A 20,021-nucleotide genomic window follows, 5' to 3' on the forward strand; every position below is an offset into this window, starting at 1 on the left:
GTAATTTTGGTGTACCTGTGGGAGGAAGTGAGCTCAGGGTCTTTCTACTCCGCCATCTTGGCCACTCTTTCTCTACTTTTCTCTTTATTATTTCTTTCCTTCTGCTTGCTTTGGATATCTTTTGCTCTTCTTTTTCTAGTTTCTTGAATAGGAATTTAGATTGTTGATTTGAGGCCTGTGTTCTTTTCTAATGTATTCTTTAGTGGTATAATTTTCCCTCTCAGCACTGCTTTAGCTGCATCCTACATATTTTGATACGTCATATTTTTATTTGTATTCAGTCCTATCTATTTTTTATTTCCTTAAGATTTTCCCTTTGACCCTTGGATTATTTAGAAGTGTATTGTTTACTTACCAAGTGCTTAGACTTTTTTCTATTGGTTTTTGTTACTGATTTCTGCTTTGATTCCATTATGGTTAGAGAACATATTCTGTATGATTTCAATTCTTTGAAATTTGTTGAAGTTTGTTTCATGGCCTAGGGTATGGCCTTTTTGGTGAAAAGTATGTGTATTTTGCTGTTTTTGAGTGGAGTATTTTATACATCTCAAACAGAACTTGTTGAGTGATTGGGTTGTTCAGATCTTCTATATCTTTGTTGATTTTCTCTCTAGTAGTTCTAGTAGTTGCTGAGGGGTTTTTAAAAAGTCCCCAACTATCATCATGGACTTGTTTATTTCTCTTTTCAGTTCTATACATTTTTGCTTTATCGAATTTGAAGCTTTGTTGTTTGATGCATACACGTTTAAGATTATTATTGCTTCTGGTATATTGATCCTTTAATTATTATGTAATGTCTTTTTTTTCTAATGATTTTCTTTACTCTAAAGTGTACTTTATCTGATGTTAATATAACCACTCCTGCTTTTTAAAAAATTAATGTTTGTGTAGCATGTAGCATATATAACCCCTCCCTCTTGAGCCTCCCTCCCACAACCCCCATCCCACCCCTCTAGATCATCACAGAACACAGAGCTGAGCTCCCTGTGCTATACAGCAGCTTCACACTAGTTATCTATTTTACACATGGTAGTGTATATATGTCAGGGTGAGGGGTAGGAAAGGTATCTGAATGTATTCAGAAATGTTTTGTCCTAGGCTCGTACACACACACAATGTACTTATGTATATAATGAATGTATCCCCCACAACAATCCAAAGAAGTGGGTTATTCTTCTTTCACAAATGAAGAAATTGATACCTGGAAAGGCTGAGTAACTTGTCTTAAGGACAACAGAAGTGGCCTTCTGCCAACAGTGGAACAACCTTGCTTCCTTTTGAAGAGTAAGCCCAGGAAACAGAACATAGAGTGATTCAGCAGGGGATTTATTAATTGGGGGTGGTAGGTGGTGAGTAGGGAGAGGAAGCAAAGAAAACCTCAGGAGCATTCTGCAGAGGCCACCATTAAGGGCAAGTGGCTGGCATGGTTTCCATGGTGATAGATAGCCACTCCTGCCACAAAACCTCATCCTCGTCTAGGCAGAGAACCTGATTTGATGATTTCACTCAAGCTGTGGAATCAGAGCCACTCAATCCTGTGTCAGTTCAGGGAACTGCCTCTAGAAAAATACTTTTTATTTTAGTAGGTCATTATTAACGATTCTTCTTTCTTATCTCAGAAATGTTCTCCTGCTCAGTGATGTGCTGAGTGAATGAATGTTTTCTGAAATTTTCCATATCCTTCAGATTTGGTTCATGTGAAAAAGAGTTGAGAAGGTGGAAAATTTCCTTTACCTATACTGAAATGTGCATCACCAGTTGTCTCTATATATGTGAATCTGTGATGTGCTGTTTTCTCCTTAACATCCAATAGTAGTTTTGATGTCAGATGGTGGTTTTTGTTCAATTCCCAGACCCATCCCTCCCTAGTTCTGTGATTTGGAGCAAGTTAATAAACCTCCCAGAGTTTCAGTTTTCTTATCTATATTGTGGGATATGATGCTAATACTTGTTTCATAATGATAAAATAGACATAAAGTGCTTAACACACAGCCAAAAGCTAAATAAATTATTAATCTCAAAAAAATTAATGTTTGTGTAGTATTTTACTTTTTCAATTATTTTACATTCAATCTAATTATGTCATTGAATTTGAAGTCAGCACCTTGTAAACAATATATAGTTGGGTTTTTTGTTTTTTCATTCACTCTTCCAAGCTCTGTCTTTTAATTGGTGTATTTAGATCATTTACATTAAAGGTAATTATTGATATGTTGGGGCGTAAGTCTGCCATTTTATTATTTGTTTTCTGTTTGTTTACTCTGTTTCTCATTTCTTTGTTTCTCTTTTGCTGCCTTCCTGTAGGGACTTGGACATTTTAAAAGAACTCCATCTCGATTTATGTATAGTGTTTTTGACTGTATTTCTTTATGGTTTGCATTTCTTTTGGTTGCTCTGGGTATTATAATATATATGCCACTTATCAAAGTCTGCTGATATCAACATTTTAATACTTTGAGTGAAGCATGGATTAATTCTATTTAAGTCTATTTAAGTCCTTTTACCTAGCTCGCTTTTAAATATTACTGTCTTGGGTTTCAGATGGTGTTATAATTTTTGTTTCAGTCATAAAATGTGGTTTATAAAGCTTATAAGGAGAGAATAGTTTGTTGTATATACACATATTTATTTTCTTTCTATTGTTTTATTTTCCTTCCTGATGCTCCAAGATTCTTCCTTATATCATTTCCTTTCCATTTGCACAAATTCCTTTTGCCATTCTTTAAGGCTAACCTTAAATTCTCTTTTTTATTCATATGAGAATGTGTATTTCTCCTTCATTCCTGAAGGATAGTTTTACCCAATGCAGAATTCACAGTTGATATTTCCCTTATTTTTGCATTTGAAAAATATTATGCCACTTCCTTCTGCTCTCAATGGTTTCAGATGAGAAATTTGTTATTCAAGTTGGTGTTCCCTTACAGTTAATGTGTCATTTCTATTTGCCAATTTCAAGATTCTCCCCTAATCTTTAGTTTTCACAAATTTAATTATGATGTATCTTGACATGGATTTCTTTTGAATTTATTCTTTGGTGTTCATTCAGCTTTTTTGATCTGTGGGCTTTTGCCAAATTTGGGATTTCAGCCATTATTTCTTTGAGAACTTTTTCAGCATTTCCCCTCCTCTTCTGCTTTTTGGATGACAATTGTATGAATGTTGGGTCTTTTGTCATTTTCACATAGATCCCTGAAGCTCTGTTCATTTATTTATTTATTTTCTTTAGTCTTTTTTCTATCTGTTGTTCAGACTGGGTAAATTCTATTATTCTGTCCTCAAGTTCACTGATTCTTTCCTCTCTCATCTCCATTCTATTTTGCCTATCCAGTAAGGTGTTTTTTAAAAAAAACTTGTTATTATTATTTTTCAGTTCTATAATTTCTGTTTGCTTCTTTGTTATAGTGTCTATTTATTGGCTGAAATTTTCTATTTTTTCATTTGTTTCAAGATAATTTATAATTGTTTGTTGAAGCAACTAACGCTTTAAAACTTTTGCCAAATAATTTATTTTATTGTGGGCATCAGTTGATTGTCTTTCCTCATTCAAATTGTGATTTCCCTGACTCTTGGTATGATGGGTGATTTTTTTTTTTTAATTCTATCCTGTATGTTTTGGCTATTATGTTAGGAGACTCTGGGTTTTATACAAATTTTTAATTTCAGTACTCAGTCACCCTGTTTAGGTTTAGCACAAAAGTCTTGGCTTACTTTTATGAGCTGTAGTTTCAATGAAAATTTAATTTTCAGACTTATTGTGGTCTACTTAGTTTATCTAGTGCTAGTGAGGTTACCACTGGTCTTTGGTGCTGCTTGAGAGGGCAGACTGGGTTGCCTGTTGCTTCTATTTGGGAGAAGGGAGTCTCCAGCCTGCAGGGATAAATTGTTCTCCCAGGGCTGGGCACTTGTGACAGGATAGTCCCTGCCTTGAGCAAAGGAGAGCATTTCCCAGGCTGGGTGTCAGCTGTGAGGGAGTGGGGAGCATCAGGCTTGCAAGATAAGGGTACTTCCCAGATTGGGTGCTTGTCTTTCTTATTGTAGCTATATGAGCCTTAAACTTGGGTAGAATGATTTCTTCCACATTATTCTTCCTTTTCAACATTGTTTTAGCTATTCCAATTCTTTTGCCTTTTGATACAAAATTGAGAGTAATCTTATATATATCTACAATAAGTCTTGCTGGGATTTTGATAGGAATTTCATTAAATTTGTATATCAATGTAAGGATAATTGACATCTTGGCAGTCCAAGGTCAAGATGGGGAGGAATGGGGGAAGGGACAGATGGAAACTAGTGTTATCCCAGAGGAAGAAGAAGGAGCTAGCAAGACAGCGAGTGGGCTGGGAATAAGAAATGACATTTTAAGGGTAGAGAAGCTCTAAGATGAAGCTGCTGTTGCGCCATGTGAAGTTGTTGAGTTATTATGATGTCAAATCTTCCTCCTTCAAAATTAAGTCTACCACATGCCAAGGGCTTTGTGTGACGCTGTGTGTGTGTGTGTGTGTGTGTGTGTGTGTGTGTGTGTATTTTTAAAAATTAAAGCAGGACTGAGTTTCACATCTGGGTCCCTGAATACAGAGGTGTTAAGATGCATAGAGACAGGAGTCCAGCATCCAAGGTCAGAGGGTAGGCAGAATGTATGCCCCTGGAGATCCCAGGGCTTGTCACTTGTACAGTCAGTGAGGATGGGAGATGCTGAGTTATTTTTCCCTATCTCTTAAGAGCAGAGGAGCCTAGCTGACATCTTTGGTTTGCTCCCATTCTGCTCTAAAAACAACCAGAATTGGAAATTCCCCCAATAGTCCTCTACCAGTTTAAAGAGTGAATGGGGAAAAAGAGGGTGAAATTAAGTCAGATGTGGCAGAATGATTTCTATTAGGGACAGAAAGGGCCCATGGATGAGTGTGGATTGTGAAAAAACCCTGGTCTCCTCACCTCTTAGACAGGCAAGGTCAACCCTTCCTATAGAGAGAATTTACCTCAGAAGTTGCCTCCGCAAATGCTTTCTCGTTCCCATGTTCACTTTTTTCACTCTCCACTTCAGGATTTAGAACCAGTTTCCCATCCCCTTGAAGGGATGAGAGATTAGAGAAAAAAGAGGAGGAGTTTGAACCAACCCAGTCCCATCTCTACCACCACTCCCAACTAAACTTCCAGACAACCTGTCCTACCCAAAGGCACCTACATCCCAAGTAAAACCCCACGAGGCCAGATCTTAATTTCATTAAAAAATTGGGATATCTTTTGGAGCTGGTTGCAAGAATAAAAAATCATCCTCAAGTTTAAGCATCTTCTGCTGTTTCCACCCTGCTTGGGGGTTAGAAGATGCATCAACCCCCTCTGTGAGGGTTGTCACCTGGCAACCCCTCCCAAGGTATTCAGACCAACAGATGCCAAGCTTGCCCCATGGACTTGAGACATAACCCACACACCTTTGCCTGCCATGAGCTAGGTGTCTCTTTAGTAATTTCATCATTCAAATCATAACTCATGAATAACTCAATACCCCAGTTAGCACAGGGGTTGGTTATAAAAAGCATTACAAATTTCTAAATGCAATATATGCTCTTCAGCCAGCCAATATGACTTCAGGACCCGTAGCTAGAAACAGTGCTGGCTCAGAGGAGAGCAGGGTCCAAACAACACTGCCCAGAACTCTCCCTTCTGCTTCCTTCTCCCCGTCCCCCTGTCAACCTTCAGGGCAAGTCCAGAGCAGGTGGCCTGTGGGGAGTGGAGAATGTGCAGAAACCTGGCCCCATCCACGGGCACCCGGGCACTCTGATTCTAGGCAGGCAGTCCTGGGAAGATTGACATAGTGTGGAGAGAGGCTGAACAAATATTTGCCGAGTATAGAAAAGGCCCAGAAGTGGAGATGAGCAGGCAGGGAGCCCTAACGACAGGGAGCTCAGTGGATGTCACCAGCCTACCTGATCCTTCCTGGCTTCCGGGGGCATATGACACAGGACACCCCCTCCCCTGCATTGCAAAAGGCTGAGCGAATCAGTGCCACAGGAGGGGTCGCTCCTGCCACCCTTGGACTGAGGAGGTGTGGCGTAGCTCCCTGGGCACACCGAGAAGGCCCAGCTTTCTGGCAGGATCCCCAGTGCTCCCGGCTGCTGCGTAGGTGAGCAGCCGCCCCCGTGTGCCCAGGACATTCCTGGATTTAGCACTGAAAGTCCTGTGTCCCAGGAAACCCTTCAGTCCTGGGCAAATGAGGACAGTTTTTTTTACCTGATTTCTGTGAGGGGCTGTGAAAGTCATTTCTAACCCACCTGGGGGGCAGCCCTGAACACCCTGTCTGGCGCACACAGGTTGGCTGAGTGTGACTTAGAGGACTTCTGGAGGAGGAAGGGTATTGAGCGTGATGGAAAGTGCCCCTTCCAATCAGCTGCCTTCTAAAGCAAGGGTCAGAGCATCCCCCCCTGGGACACATTCCTGGGGAATCCACACCCAGTCTGCACCCATTCTAACCCAACCTCCCACCTCCTGGAAAGGCAGGCAGATCCTGCCCACCTGTCACCAGGACACCAGGAGGCCAGGTGTCCTCTTCCACAGCCTCACGGGTTTTCCTCGGGAAGCAGCTACTGCTGGTTTCACCTCCCTGCCTCTGTACCTCCTGACACCACTCCTCCTGAACTTCCATGCTGGGACGTGCTGAGGTCACCCAGGCAGGAGGGCTGGCTAAAATCTGGCAGCTGCAGAATGGCTCTCTGATGTCCTCACAGGCAAAATGTCAAGGGTTCCAAGAGACCTCACAGACCAGTGAAGTGTGTTTCCTCCCTCCCTTTTGCCTGTAAGGAATTCAATGCCAAAGTCACTTGACAGTTAGCACTGGAATTACCATCCAGGATGCTGCATCCTTGGCTTTCTGTGCAGTCCCCGTTGTCCCTGATCTGGGCAGATGCACAGGTGTCTTCTCTGCATCAAGGACCCAGAGCTAAAAGTCACATCTAACGTAACCACCGGGGGCCATGCCTTAGGGGTTTGAACTGCAGAGCCCCGACAGTGAGAGAACTCAGGGTCTGTTCCAGGGCCGCCTCCCCCAGCCTCTCCCTGTGCTGGGTGCTGGAGGAGGTTGAACAGTAGCTACACTGGTGTTTGATTTATTAATGTTTTCTACTCTATACATGTATATATTTCTGTGTGCTATTTCCGTTGGTCTGGTGTAGTTCACACACACAAAACTTAAAATTCAAAAGAGCATGAGATTTGTCCCAGGTAAGAGATACGAGGGAAGTGAGGAGCAGGGCATGGGACCACGTCCTTCTGAGGACGGCCACCCTGCCTGGAGGCACCTGGGCCAAGATGCTGTGGGGTGGCAGGCAGCCTGGTGGGAGAGAGACCCTGCAGGTCCCGCAGGCTCTGCCAGGATAGCTGCTGCCATCTCCAGGCCCTTGGTTAGAATGGAGGACGAAGCCGCATGCAACTCCTTTCTGCCTTGCATGACCCTGAGAGCGTGCTCCTGGATGGGCAAACTGGAGCAGAAGAAGCGCTGTGTTGGGGGCCCAGAGTGACCCAGGAACAATGGCCTCAGACAGCCCTGAGCTCCGAGCCCCACCCCACACTGCATTTGCGGAACAGATTTCTAACCCGGGGTTCCTGGATGGCTGCAGAGGCCTTTCCAACCCTGGCATTACAGTTACAATGTTTGTATGATGTGCCTTAGAGGTGAGAGGTCAGAGCTTCCCGAGCTTCTCAAGGTGCTCCAGATCTAGAGAGAGGTTAAGAATTAGTGCTCGACATTGACGCCAGTAAGAGTAAAACAAGAAGAGCCTACCTCTATTCATTTTCTTCTGTGTCCCAGGCCCCATTCTCTCTTTTCTCAGATGAGGAAACTGAGGCTTAGAGTGCTACGAGATTTGTCCAGGTTCCCACAGCTGGGAAGTTGGAGTCCTCAAACAGAGGCTATTTCTTGGGGTTTTCTGCTGGCCACGGGAGGAGCGGGGTGGGCGCCAGTGTGCAGCTCGCAGGAAGCCCGGGGCCTCTCCCTGCTCAGCGTGTGAACGCAGAAGTTGGGATGGCTGCCCGATGGGCCTGGGGTACTCGTGCAGAGACTCCACGTCGGTGCAGAAGCTGTCAGGCGTGGCCTCCTCCCTGCCCTCCGTATGGTGGCAGAGAAGGGGCAGAACGAAGGGACAAGTAGGCCCGTCTGAGGGCTCTGAGATAGCGGGGGGAAGAACAGCTCCATGCAGCTCCTTCTCTGGCCTTTAAGGGGCTCTGGGGCAGGGGGTGACCCTGGGGGACTCCTCGGAGTGGCAGGCTGGGATCTGCACCTGGGAGGTTGGGAAGGGTGATGTGAACACAAAGAAGAGTCAGGACATGTGTGGGCTCAAACAGGAGAAATAGCATAAGGTTTGTCCTGAGGGGCCAAACCGACAGCATTAATACAGGGTGGGAGAAGCTGATGAGGCACACATTCTTAAGAAAACGACCTAGGGGACAGGGCTGGCCCCAAGCTGGCAGTGAGCAGCACTTAGAGAGAGCTGGTTGTGGGGTGGGGCCCATGACAGGGTGTGGAAGTGTTGAGAGCCAGGAAGTGATCTTTCCTCGGCGCTCAGCATCAACCCCACCCTCCCTGGAGTATCCCGTCCTCTGAAGGGCAGGCTGATGTCTGGCCTGGAGTTGGGGGACCACTGGGTGGGTCTAATGCCCGTGCGTGGAAAGTGGGTGCCCTTCTCTGTCCCTCAGACTTCGCTCACACGCTCAGCCTCTCAGGCTGAGGAGGGGTGTGGGAGAAGGAGTGAGTGAGGAGGGACGCGGAGGGTCCCACGGGGCTGGGTCTGGAGGGTGCCCTGTGTCAGGAGCCTGCCCTTGGTGCCGCCCTTTCCCGACACTTTCACTGCCTCCTGTCTGTCAGTCCCCTGTCTGTCAGTTAGCAGGCTGAGTCAGAGATGCTCTGGGGGTGGGGGCCGCCTGCCAAAGGCCTGACTCACTGAGGATGGCTGACTGATTTCCCCACCTCTGCGTCTCCCTGTCCCAACACGCCGAGGGGTGAGGGCCGGGGGAGAGCACCGCATCTCTCTCCCGGGCAGCTCCTCCCACAGCAAGGGGCACTGGGCTTCTGTCCCGCACAGGGCCACCCCCTGCCACCGGGACCCCAAACTGCTGGCAAGGCCCTCCCGCGTGGCCTTCTGCCCACTCCTGAGCCTGACACAGATCGCGCACATGCTCGGAACACCCCTGGTAACTGGAAGAGTGATGCCCTCTTCGCTGCTGGCTGCAAATGACACTCAAGCCCTCCCCAGTCCACACAGGATCGTGTAGACCCCCAGCTTCCTCAATTCCACAAGATGGGAAACGCTCGTTTGTGTGCCTTGGTCCAAAAAGACATTTTCCTAACATCCTACTTAGTCCCATCATTAGCTCTGATTTCACATTTTATTTAAATGAGAAACAGCTCACTAAGTTGCAAGCTAAGGAGACAAGTCGAATGAAAGGTCTGGGCCGGGAGTGAGCCCGGAGCGTACGTGCTATGGAGCAGCTCTGCAGAGCAGGCTGCGTTTCTGCAGTGGGGGCCTGGGGCTCCCGGCTGAGGCCCGCCAGCTGTGCTCAAACGCCACCCGGTCCCTGGGAGGCGTGGGCACCGTGCCCTGGCCCTGCACCTATGCTCTGAGCTGCAGAAAAGGCCTGTCTAGGACCGAGGGCCTCATCATGTTGAAGCTGAGGCTGCAGGGCCACAGGAGCTGCGTGGTGGACTGAGGTGGGTGAGGGCTGCAGTGCCAGCTGACGCGTGAAGGTCCAGGCGCACAGCATCCTGTTTGTTAGGGCCTCTTTCATTTACAAGCAACAAGAAATAGGACCCACTGGCTCCCAGAGCTGCCGAGTCCAGCTCAGGCACACTGGTCCTGGGGTTCAAATGCAATCCCCCACCTGATTGTCTGGCTCCATTCTGAGTGAGCAGGGGGCATGTTGGCCATGGACTGCCCCGTCCACGCACCCCTGGTGGAAGGAGAGCTCTGTCTCTGTTCATACGACAATGCCAAGGAAGGCTCTGGCTGTGGGCAGGGTCTGAGTACGCGGTTGGGGTCACATGCTTGCCCCTGTGTGGTGATGGTGGGAGAGTGATAGTCAGTCCTGCCGTGAGTGCCTGGAGGGAGAGAGGAGCTTCCCAGATGACCACGAAGAGGGTGGGAAGCATGCCTCCTCCAGCCCCTCTGGGAGGCTTGGCCTGCGGTGCACATGGGCATTTGCAGCTCTGACCCTTTCTAGCTGTGTGACTGAGTGAGTCCTGACCTGTTGCGAGGCTAACGGTTCGGGGAGATAATAGACCTGAGGGGACTTCGTGGGAGACTGTAGCAGAACTGCTGTCTCAGTAACAGAATTTCAAGCCAATCCCAGGCAGACAACCTCCCACAGGGAAAACTTTTCCCCTGTGACCAGCAAACAGAGACCTGTGATCAAGCCGCACACACTTGCCGGGTCTCCTGGAGGAGGTGATTGTGGGGAACTTCCAGCCCCGGGGCCAGCAGGGTATTTGGGTCCTTGTCACTCACCTCATTTGGGGGCTGCAGGGCCAGAGGTGGTGTCTGGGAGAAGGACTACAGCTGTGGGGCTCCTAGGCTGCGTGGTCAGGATTCCATCCCCACTGGGTAATGCAGCTCTCTGCCCCATCCACCTTCTTGCGGAACTAACCTCTCGGCCCTGGGCTGAGGCTAGTTTTGGGGGCCCTGTAGGAGGCCAGCTCCCTTTCTGGGAGACCAGGCCACAGAATTCGTTTCCAATAAGATAACTCTCACCTCTCACCTCCCTCCCTTGGCCCAGCCACAAACCAGCAGGTCCTGCACAATCATCTTCCAAACACCCGCCAGTTGCAGATAGAGTGCAGTTGGTGTGGCAGGGATGCCACGGGCTGCGTCAGCCACCGAATGGGGTTAAACCCAGCACAGCTGCTGGAGGCCTGGCGTTAGAACACCCTGAAGCTTTCCTACAGACTGAACACTTGACACTGGGGAGTGTCTGATGGTGACACTGCATCCTGCAGCCGTGGAGAAGGCCTCACGCCTGAGGAGTGGACACGGCACCCCCTCCAGAAAGCTTCAAAAACTCCTCCACACCACGGCTCCCCACATTTCCGTTCCGGGTTGGCCTGATGCTGCACTCACCCCATGGTCTACAGACCTGAACTCGTGACTTTCACCTCTCCCCCAACCCACCCTTGGTTCTGACCTTTTCAGCCTTTTCTGAACTAACAGGACACTTAGCTCCAGGGGACGTCCCCTGCTCCGCCCCCTCCCCTGCGACTTCTTTCCGTGCCCATATGGGAATCTGCCCTCGAGTCGGCCTCCGCTGGTACTGCTGTCTGAGCGCTGTGTGTGGCCCTGTCTTCTCAAGGAGAGCAAGGCCTCTTTAGTGACCCTGGTCACTAAAGTCACTTCGTCACTTGTCAGTGACCCTGGCACTCTGTAAGTGTCTAACAAGTAGAGACCATGAGGTTAAAATAGATGTGAGCTTCATTTGGTCCAAACTTTCCGCTTGACAGATGAAGTAACTGAGGTCCAGGGAGGAAGAGCAATGTGCCCTTAACCAGCCAGCGGCTGAGGCTGGAACTGTTTGTGAGACGTGACTGTCTTGGCTCTCAGGCCAGCGTCTATCCACCCGCCAGTGCCGCCCAGGGTACTGATTCAGTGAATGAGTCCCCTCGGAACCAGCCACTTGAAGGGATCAAATACAAATTCTCAGACTTTCTTGCGCATGTCAGAACAGGCCATTTTGAGAAATGCTCAATAAGCAAACATGTATTATTCAGGATTCTTTCAGTTGCAAGTGACAGAATCCCCACTCAAACTAGCTTACACACAAGAAGGAATTTACTGCCTCCTGTTCAAGGCAGTCCAGGGAGGTGCTAACCAAGAGGTGTCAGGCTGGTGCCAATCTGGATGGACAGAGGGGCTGCCTGAGACTGAGGACCAGCTAATGCAGCTCCTCCTGGGGAAGGGGGTGGGGATTCCTGGAAGAAGGAGGGGCTGCAGCCTGTGAGACTTGTAGGGGGAGGTGGGGGGCGAAGACAGTGAATGCTCAGTTGCTGAGTCTAGAAGGAGCTCTCAGTGTAAAGTCCTGGGTCATGAAGCTGTGAGAATCTTTTCTTTTTGATTTGTTACATTGTGAAGTATTTCTTACATATTGAAGAGCATTAAAGAATAACAATAAAGCAAATACTGTGGAACCACCACTCAGGATGAGAAAATGAACTCTGCCAGGTCTGGTACCAACCCAGTGAAACTCACCTCAATTGCACACTATTCCCTTTCCGTCCTCTTCAATTTTGAGCTTATTATTCTGTTTCCTACCTTGGAATGTAGCCTTAAGCAAAACAATATCTCGTCTTGCCTACCATCTTGTAAATAGAATCATTTTTCTTTTACTCGTTTCTTTTGCTCCATGTTATGAATTTTGAGATTCCACAAAATCATGTTGATATGTGGAGTTGTGGTTAATTTCTTTCACTACTGTATAATATTCCATTATGTATTTAAACATACTTTGATTTATCTATCCATTCTACAGTGGATTGTTTCCATGTTTTTTTCTCCATAGGCAGTGCTACTATGAATGTTCATGTGGCCCGATGAACAAATTCCAGAGTTTCTTTAGAAATAGGTTGTAGGATACATGAGTGGGAGTGTTCAGCTTTACAAGATGATGTCAAGACTGTTTCCCAAAGTTTGTTCTTCCTGTGTGGTTGTTCACTCCTGATACTGTCCTAATGCTTCCATCAAGAACACAGTCTAAACTCTATGGTCTGATGAGTTAATTTGATAGAGATTAATGGTTTCACGGCAGGAAAGAGGGCATTTGGCTCTTGAATGCCTTGCAATATGAACTTGCTGGGGCCTGTAGCAGTCCCTTGGAGACTTAACGTAGTTTCCAGGGAGATCTATACAAACAAGAAAGAAGACCATCAGTGTGACCTCATGGCTGGCAGAGATGATAAAAAGGAGGGCTGGGGAGCTTGCTGGCTCTAATGTTTGGGAGGTGGGAGAGGCCCTTGCTAACACTAGCATTCAAATATGCCCATACAGAAAGCCCTTCTGCACAGTGAGGAAGCACCTGGCACCAGGCTTACTAAACCATAGAAACTTCTGTATTCATCAAGAACAAATAGATCTCTTGACAGGAAAAGTAAAGTTCCAGCAGAGCTCAACCTTTCTCTTCTCCCTCCAGTAGGATGAAAGTGTTGAACAGAGACCCACATGCTTTCTGGCACAACCTGTCTCAAACTCCAATACTGGGTAAGTGGAGGGAAAGTAACATTTATTGAAATGACTGAATAGTTCAAAAGAAGGGGACTGTATCAGTTATGTATGGCTGCTTAACAAATTATCCTAAAACTTAGTAGTGTCAAACAACAATAAACACTTACTAGCTCTCAAAATTTCTGTGGGTCAGGAGTTTGGGAGAGACATGGAGGGGTGGTTCTGGCCTGGGGACAGTCATGAGGGTGGTCCTCCAACGTGTTGATTGGGCTACTGTCATCTGAAGGCTTGTTGGGTTGGGATGGTCTGCTTCCAAGGTAGCTCACTCACACAGCTGACAAGTTGGCACTGGCTACTGTTGGCAGGACTCCTTATTTCTTTTCCAGGTGGACCTCTCCCCAGGGTTGCTTGGGTGTCCTCATGACATGATGGTGGGCTTCCTCTGGAGTGAGAGATCCCAGAGCACAAGGAGGAAATCACAATGCCTTTATAACCTAGCCTCAAAAGTCACACACCATAATGTCTGCATGGTAGTGAGACACCATTGCTCTCACAGGTCACCCTGGTTCACTGTGCAGGAGGAACACAGAAGGGTAGGAATAGCAGGAGGTGGGGCTCTTTGGGAGACTTTTTGGAGGGTGGTTAGACCAAGGAAACTGAACAAATATTCTCCTGTGGAGCAGAGTGATTGCAAGAAACAGGAGAAAAAAAAACCAAAGTGAAATGAAATAAAATACTATATCTCTCTTTATAGTTTCTACAATTTTCATTGCACCTGTGAGAAAAGAGTAATTACAATTACAAAAATTTCTTTTATATGAAAAATCACTAATATAAAATTATAAGATGTGAATAGTATAAAAACAAATAATATTAGGAAACTAGCTTGAAAATTTCTATTAAATACCAGAGGAAAAGTCTAAAGAGATGAAGGAAAACATAAGCGACATAGAGAATACAGGTGATACAACATTTGTATAATCGGAAGATGAAGAGAACAAAGAAGAAGGAGAAAAAAGATTCATTCTTTCATCCATTTGTCATTCATTCAACATATATTTATTGAGTCTATTAGGAGCCAGCTATAGTGGAGATTTTTTTATACTCATTTAAAGTTTCTAGTTAAGACAGAGAAAGACAAATACTATATAATCTCACTTATATGTGAAATAAACAACAACAACAACAAACCAAATTCATAGAAAACGATTTGGTTACCAGAGGTGGGGGTGGTCAAGAGGTACAAATTTTCTGTTATAAGATAAATAATAACTGGGGATGTAACATAGAACATGATGACTACAGTTAACACTGCTGTATGGTATATTTGAAAGTTGCAAAGAGAGTAGATCTTAAAAGATCTCATCACAAGAAAAAAACATTTTCTCTTTCTCTCTTTTTTTGGCAATTATGTGAAGTGATGGCTGTTCACTAAACTTACTGTGGTAATCATTTCACAATATATGTAAATCAGGTCATTATAATGTACATTTTAAACTTATAGAGTGCTGTATGTTAATTATGTCTTAATAAAACTGAACAGAAAAAAATCCAAAAAACGTTCTAGTTAAAGATTTTGTTTAATTATTTTCTGTAATCTATGATTTCTATAATCAAAGAAATAATAGAAGAAATTTTCTCTGATGTGAAGGAAGGTGTAAGCCATCAGATTTAATGGCTGAAATTAATGTAAAGCGACACATGCATACTTGTATCTTTATAAAATCTCAAGTTTCAAGGACAAAGGAAAAACATTTTCATTTTTTAGGAAAGAAACAGTTTACCTACATAGAAGAAATGGGCTTGTCCCAGACTTTACTAAGTTAACTCTAAATTCTAGAAGACCATGAAGCAATATTTGCTGAATTTTTAGAATCAACAAATGTGAAGAATTCTTTAAGTAACTATGATGTCATTCATACATGGGTCAAGAGAAAGACATTCTCAGACATGTAAGGACTCACATAATCTGCCTGAAAAATAATGCCCCAAAAGGTCCACCAATCAACCGAGAAATGAGTCAAAATAAAGAACCCAAGAATGGAAGAGGTGGTACAAAAGAAACAACCATGAGTAATTAAGCCAGTAAAGAATAGTTAATGTCTAAATCATTGTTTGGAACATGGTTATGAAACCAAATACAAATGTCAAAAGTAATTCTTGAAGGGAAAGAAACATAAATCCCAACTATATAATTATTCTGACAAAAATTTAAGATGACGGAAAAGCAAAGAAGGAAGTGCCCTAAATTTCTCAACCAATTTCAATGTGGTTATAGATATTGTTTAATTCTTGAAATTGGTAGAATTTTTTGTTTTAAATATTTTGTTTTATTCTATATGTACATAACTTTCAAATTATTACAGAAAAGCAAGCCAAGAGAAATTGATCAACTAAGCAAAATTCAGAAAAAAGAAACAGCAAGGAAATAAAGCAAGCACAAAATAATATGACAAAAACAATGCCAAACATAAAAGTTTCATTCAAATATGAATGTATGAAATTCTACTATTAATAGTTGAAAACTTTTAGATTGTATAAAAAAATTAAAGTATTCTGTTTATCAGAAACATACGATGTTATGGAAAAGTGAAAACTAAATGAATGTGAAAGTATTATACTCAGGAAATGCAAACAAAAAAAAAAAAGCAGAAGTAGTGATATTGAAAGTATATGAGGTAAAATTCAAGAGAAAATGCAAATAAGAGAGTGTTAATATTGATCAAAGTGTCAATGCACAATAAAGATACATGGCAAAACTTTTATGAACCAAATAACATCTCATTAAAAAATAGAAAGCAAAAACTATTACAAAAGAAGAAATTCACAAATCCATTGTATTAGTGGAAGTTTAAAACATATGAATCCCTGTATTTGACAAATTGAGGGAACTAAAAAGAGTTGTAGAGAAATTGAATACCATGCATATAACAGTAAAGGGGAAAAGTGGAGACTCCCGAGGTTTTGTTTGAATAGTGCAGAATCACCTTCTAAGGCTGCTCTGCTCCCTTCAGAGTCTAGGCTTCATCCTCAGCCTAGCCCAAGATTTTATTCTGGGATTAAATCACACTCTTGCCTCAGTGCCTTTACACCAGCTTTCCCTTAGTTTGGAATAACCAGGCCTCTGCCTCACCCATACTTACCTGACTCATCCTCACTGCATTTTCTTGAAAGCTAGAAAGTCACCTCCTCAAAGAGGCCTTCCTTGTCTCTTCATGGTAGGATTTTCCCTGCTGGCTCTAAGCTATCACTATGTTCTCATCCTGCTTTCTTTGTTTATTTTCTGCACATAAAATTATCATTACTTGACATTACTTTATTATATAAGCATTTGGTTTGTTCACTTTTATATCCCCAGTACTAGAACTCTGGCACACAATAGTATTGGCTCAGTAGTATAATTCATAAGTGAATGAAGTTCCAAATATAGAAAATTTTAAACTTCTGCATGTTCTTTGTGTTGCTATAAATCAGTGGTTCTTGACTAGAGGTGGTTTTGCACCCACCCCACCCGGGAACATTTGGTAACTCCAGGGGATATTTTTGGTTGTCACAACTTGGTAAGGGTATTGCTACCTGCCAGCAGCTAGTGGGTAAAAACTGGGGATGCTGCTGAAATCCTACAATGCACAGGAAAGCTCCCACCACAAAGGATTACCTGGCCCCAAATAATACTGTGGAGGTTGGGAAACTCAGCTATTAGAGCCATTATTGCCTTCTTTGTTCAGGAAGATACCTTCTTAGGATTTAAAAAATTGTAAATATGTAATAAGGTTAAAAATCAGTTTTAAGTGTTTGCAAGAGATTAGGGGGTAGAGAGAGAAGAATAGGCTGAGCACAGAGGACTTTTAAGGGGTGAAACTACTCTGTGTGATAGTCGTGAATACACGTCATTACACTTCTGTCAAAACTGTACAATACCAAGAGTGAACCCTAATATAAAGTATGGACTTTGGGTGATGATAATGTGTCAGTGTAGATTCACTTTTGTGTGGGATATTGATGCTGGGGGAAGCTGTGCATGTGCAGGGGCAGGAGGTAGGTGGGAAAATGCTATACCTTTCGCTCAATATTGCTGTGAATCTAAAACTGCTCTAAGAAATAAAGCCTATATAAAAAAAGCAGAGTTTTACCAAGGCACATAGGTATTCCAGCTCTTTGATGTTCAAATCCTGGTCTTCAGATCAGATACATCGATGTTACCTGGGAACCAGCTTGTTAGAAATGCAGACTCCGGACCCCAGGCCGCACCTGCTGAACGAGGACCTGCCGTTTAACTGCAACCTGGGCCCGGCACAAGCACAACTGACTTTGAGAAGCACTGGGCCAGGACCCCCATTCCCATTCTTGGCTGTTCGTTGGAACCACCTGGAGAGCTTTTAAAAATCCCAATGGCCAGGCCACACTCTGCGCCGATTAAATGAGAAGCTGGGGGCTGGGGCCCAGGTATTAGTATTTTTAAAAACACCTCAGATGATTTCAATGTGCACCCAAGTGGTGAACGACTGCAGAGACCATATGCAGAAGTGACAAAAGACTTAGTAAGAAACTGGTTTTGTGAGTTGGGCCCTCTGTAAAACCACCGTGTAAGGGCCAGGTGGTCGGGGTTAGAGAGGATTTGAGAGGGAGGGTCTCCTTGGAGAATGTGGGCATGAGTGAGCCTCAGTCTCCCCCAAACCTCAGGGCCTGGGAGAGCTTGGTCTGCGTGTCCTGGATGTGGGGATGCAGTGGACTGGGGTCTGACAGCTGCCTGAGCAGAGGCTGAGCTGGCAGGGCAGAGGGACATTGGCCACACGGGGCCCGAGGTGGCTTCCACCGAGGGCTGGTCTGGGGCTGCCCGTTTCTCATGGACCAGGATGAGGTTGGTTGTTGAGAGCTCACCAACTGGCCTAAGGGCTGTGAGCCCTTCTAGTGACAGTGAAATGGGAACGGGCCAAGGGAGAAAATGCATCTCCCCCTTCAAAGCAAGCGCAGCAGCGGTTTCCTGCGGAGGTGCACACTCAGAAAGTCATCTTTAAATCACAGAGTGTAAAGCCATTTGGTAACAGTACCTGTCAGGTGGAAACTCTTCTATCGCCCATCTCCTTACTCCTTCTTCCTCTCCCCCCTCCCAAGACCCCCAGCCCTGGAGGGGCAGATGCCATAGCTACTGGCCAGGGGAGGTAGAGGAGTGCCAGGCAGTGAAAGAGAAAACAAGTCTTATGCCCAATGCCCACCCGCAGTTGCCCCCTATAGACACCCCCCTCACTCCCATAGGGGAGAAAATCAAAATCAGGTTTGAGGATTTTATTCTCACTCAGGGGCCTGGATGCTTCGAATTTAGTCACTGTTTGGGACTTCAAGCAATTTTTATTATCTGAAAGTGAGATAGAGAAAAAAAAAATAATGCTCCAATTTGTAACCCAAGGGTTGGGGATAAAATAGCACCGCTCACTGAATAAAGCTTAAAGGGCTGATGATGGGAGACAGGAGTAAAGGAGCCTTCTGATGCCACTGTATGATCCAGGCCCAGTGTGCGGGCTATAGAAGAGGGCTAGTTCCTTCCACATAATTGGGTAATGAAGAAGAGAAGGAAGGGTCTTGGGGTGAGGGGCAAAGAGAGAGAGAACTGGGAGAAGGGACCCAGAGAGAAAGGCTAGGGCACGGGCTTGTCCCCGAGAGAGGTGGACCAGGGGCCCTGCAGTGCCGGCACGTCCCAATGTGCCGCTCTGAGAGTCTGTGCGGGTCACACATGTGCACGTCTGGATGTCTAGACCCGTATCACTGCGCTTTGTCTTCTTCTAAGCAAGACAAAGCAGTTAAGCCAAGGGTAATTAGGTTCTCTTTTCTCTGAGTGTGTGTCAGGATTAAATGACTCCTCTCTTCCCTCAACCCGCCCCCTCCCCTCCCCTGTCACACTTGGGAGAGAAGGGTCAGTAAGGAAGAGGCCCGTTCTCAGCGAGTCTGGCTGGTTCCAATGACACCTTGTGGCTCCACTTGGCCCCTCTGCCTTTTCCCGTTCAATAAGCAGGCAAAATTGGGACCCCAAGCAGCCAAACAATGCTCCTAGAGGGGACCCCCCCACCCTCACCTGCCCCAAGTGTCCAGAGGGAGAGCTTCCAGGCCACGCTGGGTCCTGCCTCGAGGGGGGAAAGGAGGACAGGGTAGGGTGATCTTGCCATCCCCTCCTGTGCCTTTGCCATCCACAGATCCACACCCTTGGTCTCTTTTCCTCTTTCTGAAGGAGCTGGTTTGATTGGCCCGGGGTGGGGGGGGGGCGGAATTTAAAGTCATGTTTTCTCCATCCTTCCAGCTTGCTCAGGGGTCATCTGAGAGGAGCCTACAAGCAGGATATACATTCTCTTCAAACACTGTTGAGAACATTTTCAAAAACTGTTCTTATGCCAGGTCGCAAACACATTATCAGTAACCTCTAAAATGTACAAATTGTACAGGTCTCACTCTCTGACCAGAATTAAGAAAACTAGAAATTAAAAGCCATACGATAAACAAACAACAAAAGCACTGAACCACTTGGGAAATTAAACATCACTTTTCGAAGTCACTCTTGGGTCGAAGAGGGGGATACAGACATCCACAATGGGCAGTATAGAACATAATGATCATGATGACCACACACAGAAATAAATGAGCCAAACATTTATTTCCAGATGCCAGAAAGAGAGAAAAGCAAACTACCGCCACCATCACCACCACAACCCAAAGAAACAAGAAGGAGAAGCTAATAACAAAACCCCCAGAAATTAATGAATTAGAAAATGGGAAACATAAATTGATAAATGCATTCAGAGTCTGGCTCTTTTAAAAGACCAATGACTTAGAGAAACCATT

The sequence above is a fragment of the Balaenoptera acutorostrata genome, chromosome 12 (genome assembly GCF_949987535.1).
Source record: "Balaenoptera acutorostrata chromosome 12, mBalAcu1.1, whole genome shotgun sequence".
Classification (NCBI taxonomy): Eukaryota; Metazoa; Chordata; class Mammalia; order Artiodactyla; family Balaenopteridae; genus Balaenoptera; species Balaenoptera acutorostrata.